The sequence below is a fragment of the Lepidothrix coronata genome, unplaced genomic scaffold (assembly GCF_001604755.1).
Source record: "Lepidothrix coronata isolate B3197 unplaced genomic scaffold, Lepidothrix_coronata-1.0 Scaffold54, whole genome shotgun sequence".
Taxonomy (NCBI): Eukaryota; Metazoa; Chordata; class Aves; order Passeriformes; family Pipridae; genus Lepidothrix; species Lepidothrix coronata.
In genome coordinates, this window is record NW_016690234.1 from 4,764,670 (window position 1) to 4,775,463 (window position 10,794).

Genomic DNA, 10,794 nt, shown 5'->3' on the forward strand with positions numbered 1-10,794 from the left:
AGGGTGCCGGCAATCGTTCCGGAGCAACTCTCAGTTGTCCCAGGAGAGTAGTGAGCTATTTTCTTTGCTAACTCTTTTAGTTGTTAGATATTGGGTTACTAATTGGGATATCTATATATTTTATTTTAGTTTTGTTCCCTTTTTTCCCTTCTCCCTTCCCTTTCCCTTCCGAAATTGTATATTTTAATTGTATGTAAGTGTAAATATATTTATATATCTCACTTTGGTTGTCTCTCTCTCGTTTCGGGTTTTTCTTAGTTTTTTTCTCCCTCTTCTCCCTGAGGTTTGGAGGGGGGGGGGACTTCTGGTGGTAAGGTTTGGAGACTTGGCAGGGAGCCAGCTTCAAACCATATCACTTGTGATACAAGATATTTCCTTACAAATGTTTGATGATATTTACACAGTGATTTCAGACAATGACTGGCCATAGCTCATTTCAAGTGCCATAATTGTTCAAGTGACAGTACAGATTCTCTGCTTGAATCATTGTTGTTGAGAGAGACAGACAACATTCCCATTAAGGCTTTGTTTAGGCAGAATATCCAAAGTTTCTGGTTGCAAAAAGGTAGAACTAATAGGTACTAATACTGCTCTGAGCTAATATTTCCCCCTTCTGACGTGATTCCTAAAAGATCATAAGTGAAGAAGAAACTGCCAATAAACATGCTTTGCACAATTTTAAGGAAAACAGCTTTGGTCTGATTCCAGTTATCGTCAGCAGGATGAACACAGAGGGTAACATTTAGTTATAGATTAATAATCCAAGTACAAATAGTTCTGAACAAATAAGAAAAACATAAACTCACAATATTAAGCAAACCACAGGACAAAGATCACTCTAAATTCTCAGAGCTATATTATTTTCAAGTGGGGAAACAAGCCATACAGAAGTCATTGAACTCTGTGATGTCAACACCAAGGTGAACCAGTCCGAATGATACATTGAACAAAGAGTTATGAAATGTAAAATCCAAGTAAAGCAGATGGAGTCTACATGAACAACAGTGAACTTACTGAACCAGAAAATGGACATTTTTTCAAAAGTTCTCAAACTCCTTTGAGAGAGAATATAATGCCAAGTTACATATCAAATAATCAAGAAGGTTATGTTAGTAATATGTAAAATGTTAGTGCCACTAAAATCAATTTGAATGACATAATCCTCTGCTTGCAAGACTTTACCTAAAAGAAGTAACTGACTGTTCACTTGTCTATGAGTAAATGAAGAAAACAAGAGACAGAAGGATTTCTTTCACCAGGAAAACAGTAACACGTTTCTCTGGAGAGGTAAATGTTGAACTATCGCACAAATTGCAACTCACCTAACACAGTCTGGTTTTGCACTGTGTTTTTCAACTGCTCATCCTGTTGCTCATGCATCATTACCACTGAAGAATTAATCTAAGAAAGTTAAATGTTGTACAGGCCAGAACTAACATGTAAAACCTGCTCCCCCACTCTTCAGTGAAGAACCAGAGATAAATATGTGTTGAGAGTCGAATTTTTCCATGAAATTTGCATTAATACTTGGACAATAATTCTATTCTATCACTGGACTAGGGCATAAACAATTTTCTGTCACCCACTGACAACAGAACAGTCATCTGTCTATCATTGTACTAGAACCATTTTGTCAGAAAAGGTTGTTAGATATCACACAATGAATGCTATCAAATTGGCTATTATCTATCCACCCCAGACAATCTTCAGACTGTGTTTCTCCTCTGAAAATTAAAAGATACAATATTGTGGATCTCAGGTCACTGGCACATGAAAGCATTCCCATTATATCAGGGTTTATTTATAAATAATGCTTCCTGCAAATTTACCCGTTCCTACTCCAACATGGATCTGTTCAAAATAATCCTTACTGCAGATCAGAAAAACCCCCAACATGTTATGATTGATACACTTATATCATAAAACCAAATAATTTTTTGCTCTGAATTTATACGCAGATACTGTGTATAAACCGTTACAGTTTACTTCAGATCTTTCCTCAGATGTTACCTAATAATATTTTATGTAGGTGAAGTGTCACAGAAATGGCTATACCCCTAGTGAAATATAAACTCTGGACTTGCACAATTGTGCATCCTCTTTAACAAAAGCAACTTAGTCACATTTCCAGCTGCCTTTCTTTATGAATATATTCCTTTCTGCCTTATAAATACATTGAAAATAAAAAGTATTCCACATAATTAAATTTTTGGTTCTGCTGCATAAGTTAGCATTTATGATAATACCTCATAGAGAATGAGAAAAAAAGATAAGTTTTCATGCTTTGAGTTAACATAATTTATACCTGAAGTTTTCCTCTACAATCTGAGGTTTGGTAACACCTGTGTTATAACTGAAGATTTCCTATGTCCTGTCAGCTTCAATTCCCTCTCTTATTTGCTCAGTGTGTATTTTGCCAAATTTGTAATACTGGGTAACACACAAAGCAGCTTTCTTTTATTTTCTAAACAGATGATTTCTTAAAATTTTTTATGAGATATGAATCAAACTTTGATCTTCAAGGTGAATCATTCATTAATCATAAACAAAACTGATTAAATCAGGGACACATCAGCACATATTGTAAAAATAAAAGCTTGCACAAGCCTTTTATTTAATATTAACTACATTATGTTTTTATGTGAATTCTGGGAAGTTGGTTATCCCAGCTTAAAGTTAATATTTCCTTAGGAAAAAAAAATGTATCATGTGATTATTCTTCATGTAGTTAGATGGCTTTATAGATGTTAATAGTTAAACTACTTCACAAATGACATTAAAATAGAGAGGAATGCAGAGAGCTTTTATTGATTCTGTTGTGTCTTGGAATTACTCTGCATATAATACAGACTAAAAAAAGTTTACAATAGGAAGAATGAAGCAAATACATTCAGAGGAGCACATGCTGCTTTATGGAACTTCATATGATAGAGAAGAAAAAGAGATACCATATTTGCTGTCCTCTCAGGACAATCTGTGGGCCGGTCTAGCTCCTGTTTGCGATTTACAGCAATTCTACAAAGAACTCATCTTTCTTTTCTATTGTTTATTTTATTTTTAATAAATTCACCAATCCATTGAAACAATATGTAAGCTGCAACTGTTCAAGAGAGAGGAAAAGGAGTCATACCTTTGATCGTTATCACCTTTTTCACTAATTACTGGTTGGGGTTTTTTTGGGAGGGGTAAAGGGAGAAAAAAAAAAGAATTCATCAGTATGACAAATGGTAAAGTGAGAGTTTGTATTCTGAGAATGCTACCTATAGATAGTACCTATCTCCCTCATACCTATTTTAGATTCACTTTGAATTTAATAAGCCTCAAGTTCTCACATCTGGAGGATTTCCCTGCCACCACAACAAACAGAAGGTCTAACAAAGGCTATTGCAGCTCTGGGAGGAGTTACCTCATCTATCTGAAAAAGCAACACCTGAAATCCGAATACATGAGCAGGAAAACTTCAACTGACAGAAGCCAGAATCCACCTCCAGGAATGCACGAAGTAGCAAACTTGTCATTTGGATAGCAACTTTCTTCCCTTTCTTTATTCTTTGAAGGTGACGCAGTTTAAAAGTTTGGAAGGAGCATACAGAAAACTGAACAGCATAATCTAAACACCTGTATCTCTGTGAGCACCTGCCCTGTCAGGAAACATTGACAGAGATGGTTATTAAGGAAATATAGTTCATTGATTTTTTTCTTTTTTCCTCCCCCCCAAGAATACACACAATGTTATACACACAACACATACAACGTTAGGTCCTCACCTGCTATCAACAGGCCATGCATGCAATAAAAAGCCATGGGTAGTATCTAACTCTGACAGAGACACTGCATCTGTAAGATCCACAGAGGCTGCAGGAAATGCTGTAAGGCCCAGGAGAAACAAAACAGTCTTAGGAAGCACCCTGAGACACCCAGCATCACAGACTCCTGATCCAGGAAACCACTCTCCAGGTTTAGAGTGAAAGGGAAAAAGAATGGAATAAATGGGAACAACTTCAAGAGGATAAAGAAGAAAAGCCAGTGTAACCAGAAAATTGCTCACTGCTTTATGATCCAGGCATTAATATACCAAGTTTCTTGCAATGGTTAGTTACACTGTAAGGCTACCTCCAGCAGTCACAAAGTCTTCACCAGTAAGATGCCTCCTAGATTCAACAAAACCAGGGAGACTATTCAGTTTTACAAGCTAGAATGCATGTTTGAAGGAAACATCATGGCCAATCGTACATGCAACCACGGAAAAGTTTGGTTCCAGGTAAACACAAAACAAGTAAGACAAACACACCCCTACTGTCAAGGGTCTTTAAGTATGAAATGGAGTGGAAAATGAAACGAAGAATGAAATCGAATAGAAAAAACCAAACCAAACCAAAACCCCTCGATAGACAGTGTTACTTTGTGCCACGAAATTAATGTCCAAGTTTTCTACAACTTATCCAAAGAACTGACATAGGACCTGGAGGGCTGCTCCAGTGTCTTCCCCCATCTCATCCCTTCAACCTCTATCCGTTAATAACGATCTACCTAATCCACGTGTCATGTGATATAGTCATCAAAAAGTGATGTACCTGCACATAACACATACAAAACAATATGAGAAGTTATTTTTAAAAAGAAGAGAGAACCTTAAACATTATTAAGTAGCAAATCTGTGAAATCAAAGCATTTTCCTCCTTTTTTTATAATAGCCTTTCATTCTTTTTATGATTTGTCTTTGAGAGCTCTTAAGCTCTTCCTGTGGATGACAGTTGATATTGTTCTTCCATCCTGCTGCAGACAGCATAAGGGAGGGAGGGAAAAGAAAAAAAACCCTATTGTACAGCTTTTCGTCTCTGAAACATGATTTTTATAATTAATATATACAACTGAAAAGAGAAAGGTACGTTATAATGAAGTGCAATTAAGAGGTGTTTGTTCCTGTCCCACACATAAGATGACTATAATTTCCATGGCTGTTTAGAAGTCAACCATTATCATTACATTTCACACATCCTTTCTACTTTTTTTTTGCACTCTGATTTTGTTTATTTTCAATTAAAAAATAAACATGCATACAGAAAATCTGATATTCAAGTAACATCATCTTTTAATTATATTATGCAGTGATCATTAAACCTAATGCTTATGCTAACCTTTTTGGATTTAATTTCATGGGCATGAATGGATCTGTCAATTTTGCATTAGATTTAAATTCATGCAAGGGAGAACAGAATGTGCATTTACCCAGTCTATATTGCATGTAACCACTGATGTATTATTAGAGGAGTAATTTAAGTGTATTCTTTTGGAATTGTTGTTTTTAAATTCCCCAAATCCATATCACAGCATAGTTTTCTACTTTAAATTTTCTGTTAATATTATCTGTGGTGACAACCCCTCTAATCTCACACACACCCACACAAAGAGGCAATCACTGCCTGGGAGACCTTAGAAAGTGAAGATACTAAAGGGACAAACCGTGAAGAAAAAGATGTATTCTGACTGATGTGATGCTGACAGTTTTGTTAGCCTTAAATGCAGATCCCCTGAGAGGGTTCCTTCACATTTGTGTCCTGGCTGAAGGTGGGACTAGTTTAGCTAAAGCCACAGTAGATCAAAGCTGGGAGTCCTTGCTCCCCTAACCCAGCAAACAGACCCACAGTGACTAGGGAAGATCAGAGTTAAAGGTGAATCTGTGTTTTGAGCTGAACTGCCATTAATGCCATGGGGGATCTAAACAAATGCTATAATTCCAGTTTAAATTTGCAAAACCTTTATAAACTGAGCCCAGAAGGAGCTACCAAGGACCAGTTGCTGACAAAGGGATGCAGACAGACAAACTGAAAATTATGGCCTAATTAAAGCTCATAGAAACATATGGAAAGATTAACATTGAGTACAGTGGGCTTCTGCATGGAAACAATTTACCTCGGTAGGAAGTTGATGTTACCTTACCTTCAGATGACAAAAGCATATTTCTGTTTAGGTACTTCTGCTGCTGAAAATATTCTTTGATACTAAATTACTTGATATTTTTTCCCAGCTTTGCTCATGTGCTGTTATTTCTGCAGGAAATTTAGAAAGACATACTTTTAACTCTATGTGCACTTGTGCCATTTAAGCTAAATAACTCGATTGTTCATAGAAAGAGTATGAACTCATCTACCAGAGTAAATATTTTCTTTCAATTGTTTTCGTATATTTTTGTTTCTACAGAATACTTCCTGAGAAAAATAGTTCAGTTCTAGTTGTAACAGACTACTTCCAATCTATGTAAGACATCATTGCGGTTGCTACCGCTGTTATTTGCTTTGGTTCATGGCTATAATTCTAAAAACATCTAAAGACATAAATTTAATTAAGATTTCCATATTGGAAAATTATATATTGTCCTTTTACCACTTTAGTTTACTGGATTATCTTCATGTTTGTGCTATGTCCCTCTCAAAATACACTGTTCCAACAAGCAATCAGCTTTATTTGATTGACACAGAATTGATATAAACTATGAGATGGACTCCTATACATTAAATTCTTCAGAAAACTTTATCCACATTATTGTTCATTTGCTGGCTATATTAAGTGCATTGATTTATAGCTGATATTTTTGTGACTTTAATACTGCTTTCTCCAAACTTAATATATATGGATGGAAAGGCTTTTCAACTAGCCTGAAATATTTTTTGAAACTATGCAATAGAATACACTATCAGGTTGATATATTATTTTGCATTGTTTCCCCTTTATCTTCTGTTTTATATTAGAAGAAGTCATAAAAATTTGTATTGCAAAAAGCCAACAAGTCAACCAGCTCTATTCCAGCAGTTAAAAAACTTCAGTTTGCCAAAGCACGGATCATGTCCCAGCTGCTCTCTGGTAAGATGTGTTAGAGTGGCCATACAGATTTCTCACTTGCATGATGAAAGACAGACTTGGTGGTATTTGTATTTTATTCATTGATTAGAAGCAAGGAGCCAGCCAGAGCCACATCTTTCAACAGCTAGAGAAGATTAAAAGTTATATTTTAAGTGTGAGAATATAGCACCAGTTGAAAAAGTTTCCAGTCTTGCTGATTTTATCCTTTGGGCTGCACAAAAGTAGTAAAAATGAGAAAAAACTTCCTATCTCAGTCTCCTTTCTGGACTTCCCAACCCCCCTTGTTAAACCTTCCTTTCTCGTTTTTTTGGGAATCATCTATAAAGCATCCAGAAGTTGTTGAAAGGAAAAAACTGAAACTGCATGAGATAACCAGCAGCTGCCCAGTGAAGCTGCATGCAGCCTGTACACAAACCTCCAATTACCAGCTGTACTGAGTTCAAAGGGATTATTTCTGGGAATAAATGTTCTGGTGTTCTAGTGTGGACACAATCCTGACCTACATGACGCAGTGAAAGGGGCTGTGCTCTTCCTCTCTCTTGCCCTTTTTGGTAAAGATCTCTTTGAACATTTGCATGCTGCTTACTGGATCACTTCCCTACTTCTCACCAATTCCTACTCACTTTTATAACAGTATGGTTCAGACCTCTATTATACTATTAATCAGCCCTACAACATCTTACCATTTGCCCTATAATGACAGAAAATACTGAGAATTCCACATGCCAGAGTGATAAGTATTGTGAAACATACACTTCCAATGAAATTCCAATGAAACGAAGTGTTCCACTATTATAAGTCATATTGTTCTTTAGGAGAGATTTCACAAAGCATCTTCAATCCTCCTCTTTCCAAGGCAGTCTTTAAATTCAGGCACAACCCACAGCTCAAGTTTGCTCAGAAAGGCTCTAAATGCTCCCTGTAGCACAGCAGGAGGCTCCTTTAAGGCAGTTGAGATTGGTGGGTGGATTGAGAAGGCATGAGACCACAATTATACCCCATTTCAATGATATGTCTGGAGCTGTAGTGACTCCAGACAAAGAAGCTGAAGGGTATGGAAGCTGATATCTCTTCAAGACAGACCTAAAAATACCTGTCGGGGGCTGCAGATTTGAAGCTATTACCAAGAGCAATTCAGACTTTTCCTGCGGGGAGCCAAAGATGCTACTGAATCTTTTACAACAGGCTGTTTGGAGTGTCTGGTTGTGAGAGAGTGAAGCACAGATGTTTCTGAAGTGTACTGGTGGAAATTCATCAGTGCCAAGAGAAGATCTGAAAGTCTGGAACAGAATTCAGAAGCAGACAGGATCTGACCCATTCAGGATACCCATCATGTAAACTCGAAGTAGCTGAACTCTGCCACTTCCATGAACCTAGGAAAAGTTTCTTATACTCACACTCCAGCCCCCTGGGAAGAGAAAAAGCACATTCATGTCCTACTCACCATGAAAGGAATTTACTTTTGTGCCCTGGGGGTCATTTGGACTCTTCTGAAACGAAGCGTCTTTGAGATAAGCTCAACAAACCAAGACAAATAGAAACTTTATTAGATGCACATCACTTATTTCTGATTTTGGCTAAAGCACTAGGTAGAAAATTAATGTTGTACAAAAAAATTGAGTCGAAACAGCAATCTCAACAACTACTGAGTGTCTGACACTGCTTCCTACTCCCATTTTTCCTAGTGGAAATGTCAGACATAAGACATTGCAAAAAACATGTCAGAAAGATTTCTTGAGAAATCACCTTTGGCTAAGCCCAAATTAACTCAATCCTTTCCCCTAATTGAGAGGAACTCTAATTTCTTCTAGGAAAAGGAGTAAACCAGTGTTTGCTGATCTACCAGGCCTCAGTCCCAAAAATAGAAACAAAATCCTATTTGACTTCCCAGTATTTATTTCTTGATCAAAATCTGAAACATGCTAAACCCCAGAAATAACATCTCAGAACATATGATATTATGATGTAACCATGATAGGCAGACTTGAACATATAGATATGTCATGTAACAGACATGAGTTTATCGATTTGGCCCTGAAAGACTTAAGTGGAACATTGATTTGAGCTTCATAATTTACTAAATACATGGAACAAGCAAGGGGATCTCTGTCACTGGATTATAAGAAGGTGATCAACACCCACCCAGGACTAGCTGACAGCGTCTCTGAGCAGCACTGGTGACATCTCATGGTTCCTTTCAGATACGTGATTCTTCTCTCCCAGAGATGTGGAGATAATGTGGATATATGAATTGATCAGTATAGTAGTAGTTTTAAGGAAAAACTCCCTGACAAAAAAGTCTCTGTTAAGCTCTACCCTACCTGCAAAAGATTTTGACTAAATGATTAATTTAATCCATACATCCGCATTTTGAATTTACTGTGAATAAATATTATCATGTTAGACTGGAATTTGATTTCCCCAAACTCACTAAAGGCAAAAAGAATTTCTCTGAACTACCCTGACATTTAGAGATAATTCTGTATGATTCCTAAATCATAATAAAAATGTTTTCAATTTTCTCTTTGCATTGTTGATCAATATAGATCTAATTATAAAAAAACCCGGCAACATCTCACGGATGTTGCCTTTATTTTCTGAAGCACATGTGCTTTTTCTTTAACACGAAACCAAGCAGCAACTCAGGGATTAATACACACAGTGAAATCCATTTCACACAAGTATCTGTGTCTCCCAACACACTTCTAGAGCAACTGCAGAAACTGGTGGCCAGTAAGATAATCCTCGAGTGCAGAGATCACATGGACACAACTTGCTTTTGCAACTTCAATCTGAAGTTACTTTCCTCTGACAAAATCTCACATCAAACTTCCTCTCTACCTGCATTACTAATACCTGCAGAGCACTCTTCAGGTTTCAAAACCTGAGATATTCCATAAACTTCACAACCTTCCTGTGAGGTAAGTACCAATTTATTATCTCCCTCTGAAGAGGAAGAAAATGTTTACACCGTGGAAAACCTGGATGCAAAGTTTTCCTTTGAAATCTGTAGCACAGACCTGTGACTTAGGTATTTGTGGTTTGAAAAATTTGTAACTTAAGTATTTTTACCATCTGTTTATTTACCCTGGAAGCTTTTCAGTATTCATTAGGAGCACATCACTCATCATACACTCTCATTTGCTCTGAAAATTAGGTGCTTTTTATTTATTTATAAAAGCTTTATTGCTGAGCTGCTTCCACTATTTTCTCCTAATCTGTACATGGAGAATTATAAGTTTGAAATGTTTCATTTTTTATTCAGTGATCTGGAAATCACATAAATACTGCACCCATTCAAGCAAATGAGGAAGTGTTTAATTTCAATGAAAGAATATCACTTGGATATATTTTGAGCAATAATGTTCTCACAACTTGGTTTCAGCACTACTATGAAGATTTCTGTAAACAGTTTTGCCTGTCCACATGCTGTCCAATTTTACTTTTCAGAAGAAATATCACAGTTTTTGTGTTAGCTGAATTATGGGGAATATGAAATTAAGGGATAAATGGTTAAGTTGAAATAAACATCTTTTTATTAACCTCAGTGAAGCAAGGATTTCTTGATGGCAAGGAAAAAACAACTGAAAGCTTATAACTCTCCAGAATTTTACCACGATAATGGGAACAGAGTAACTCTGCTGAAGTCAGGTTTCCAAAATGAAAACCAACTTTCCACTGGCCCCTAAAGATAGTGATGGTAGAAACTTAGTTCTTTGCAAATCCTTTTCTTAGCAGCAAGACAAACATTAAGAAATACTCAGAAATAAGACAGATACAGACACCAGAAAAATACAAGTACAGATGTTGATGTCAGCTTTGACAGCTACACTGCTGACTGGCATATGCATGTTGACAGCTGAAGATGAAGGGCTAAAGTAGGAGGAGAAAAATATTCCAATTCAATTTAATTGATGCAAATGACTAAGACAT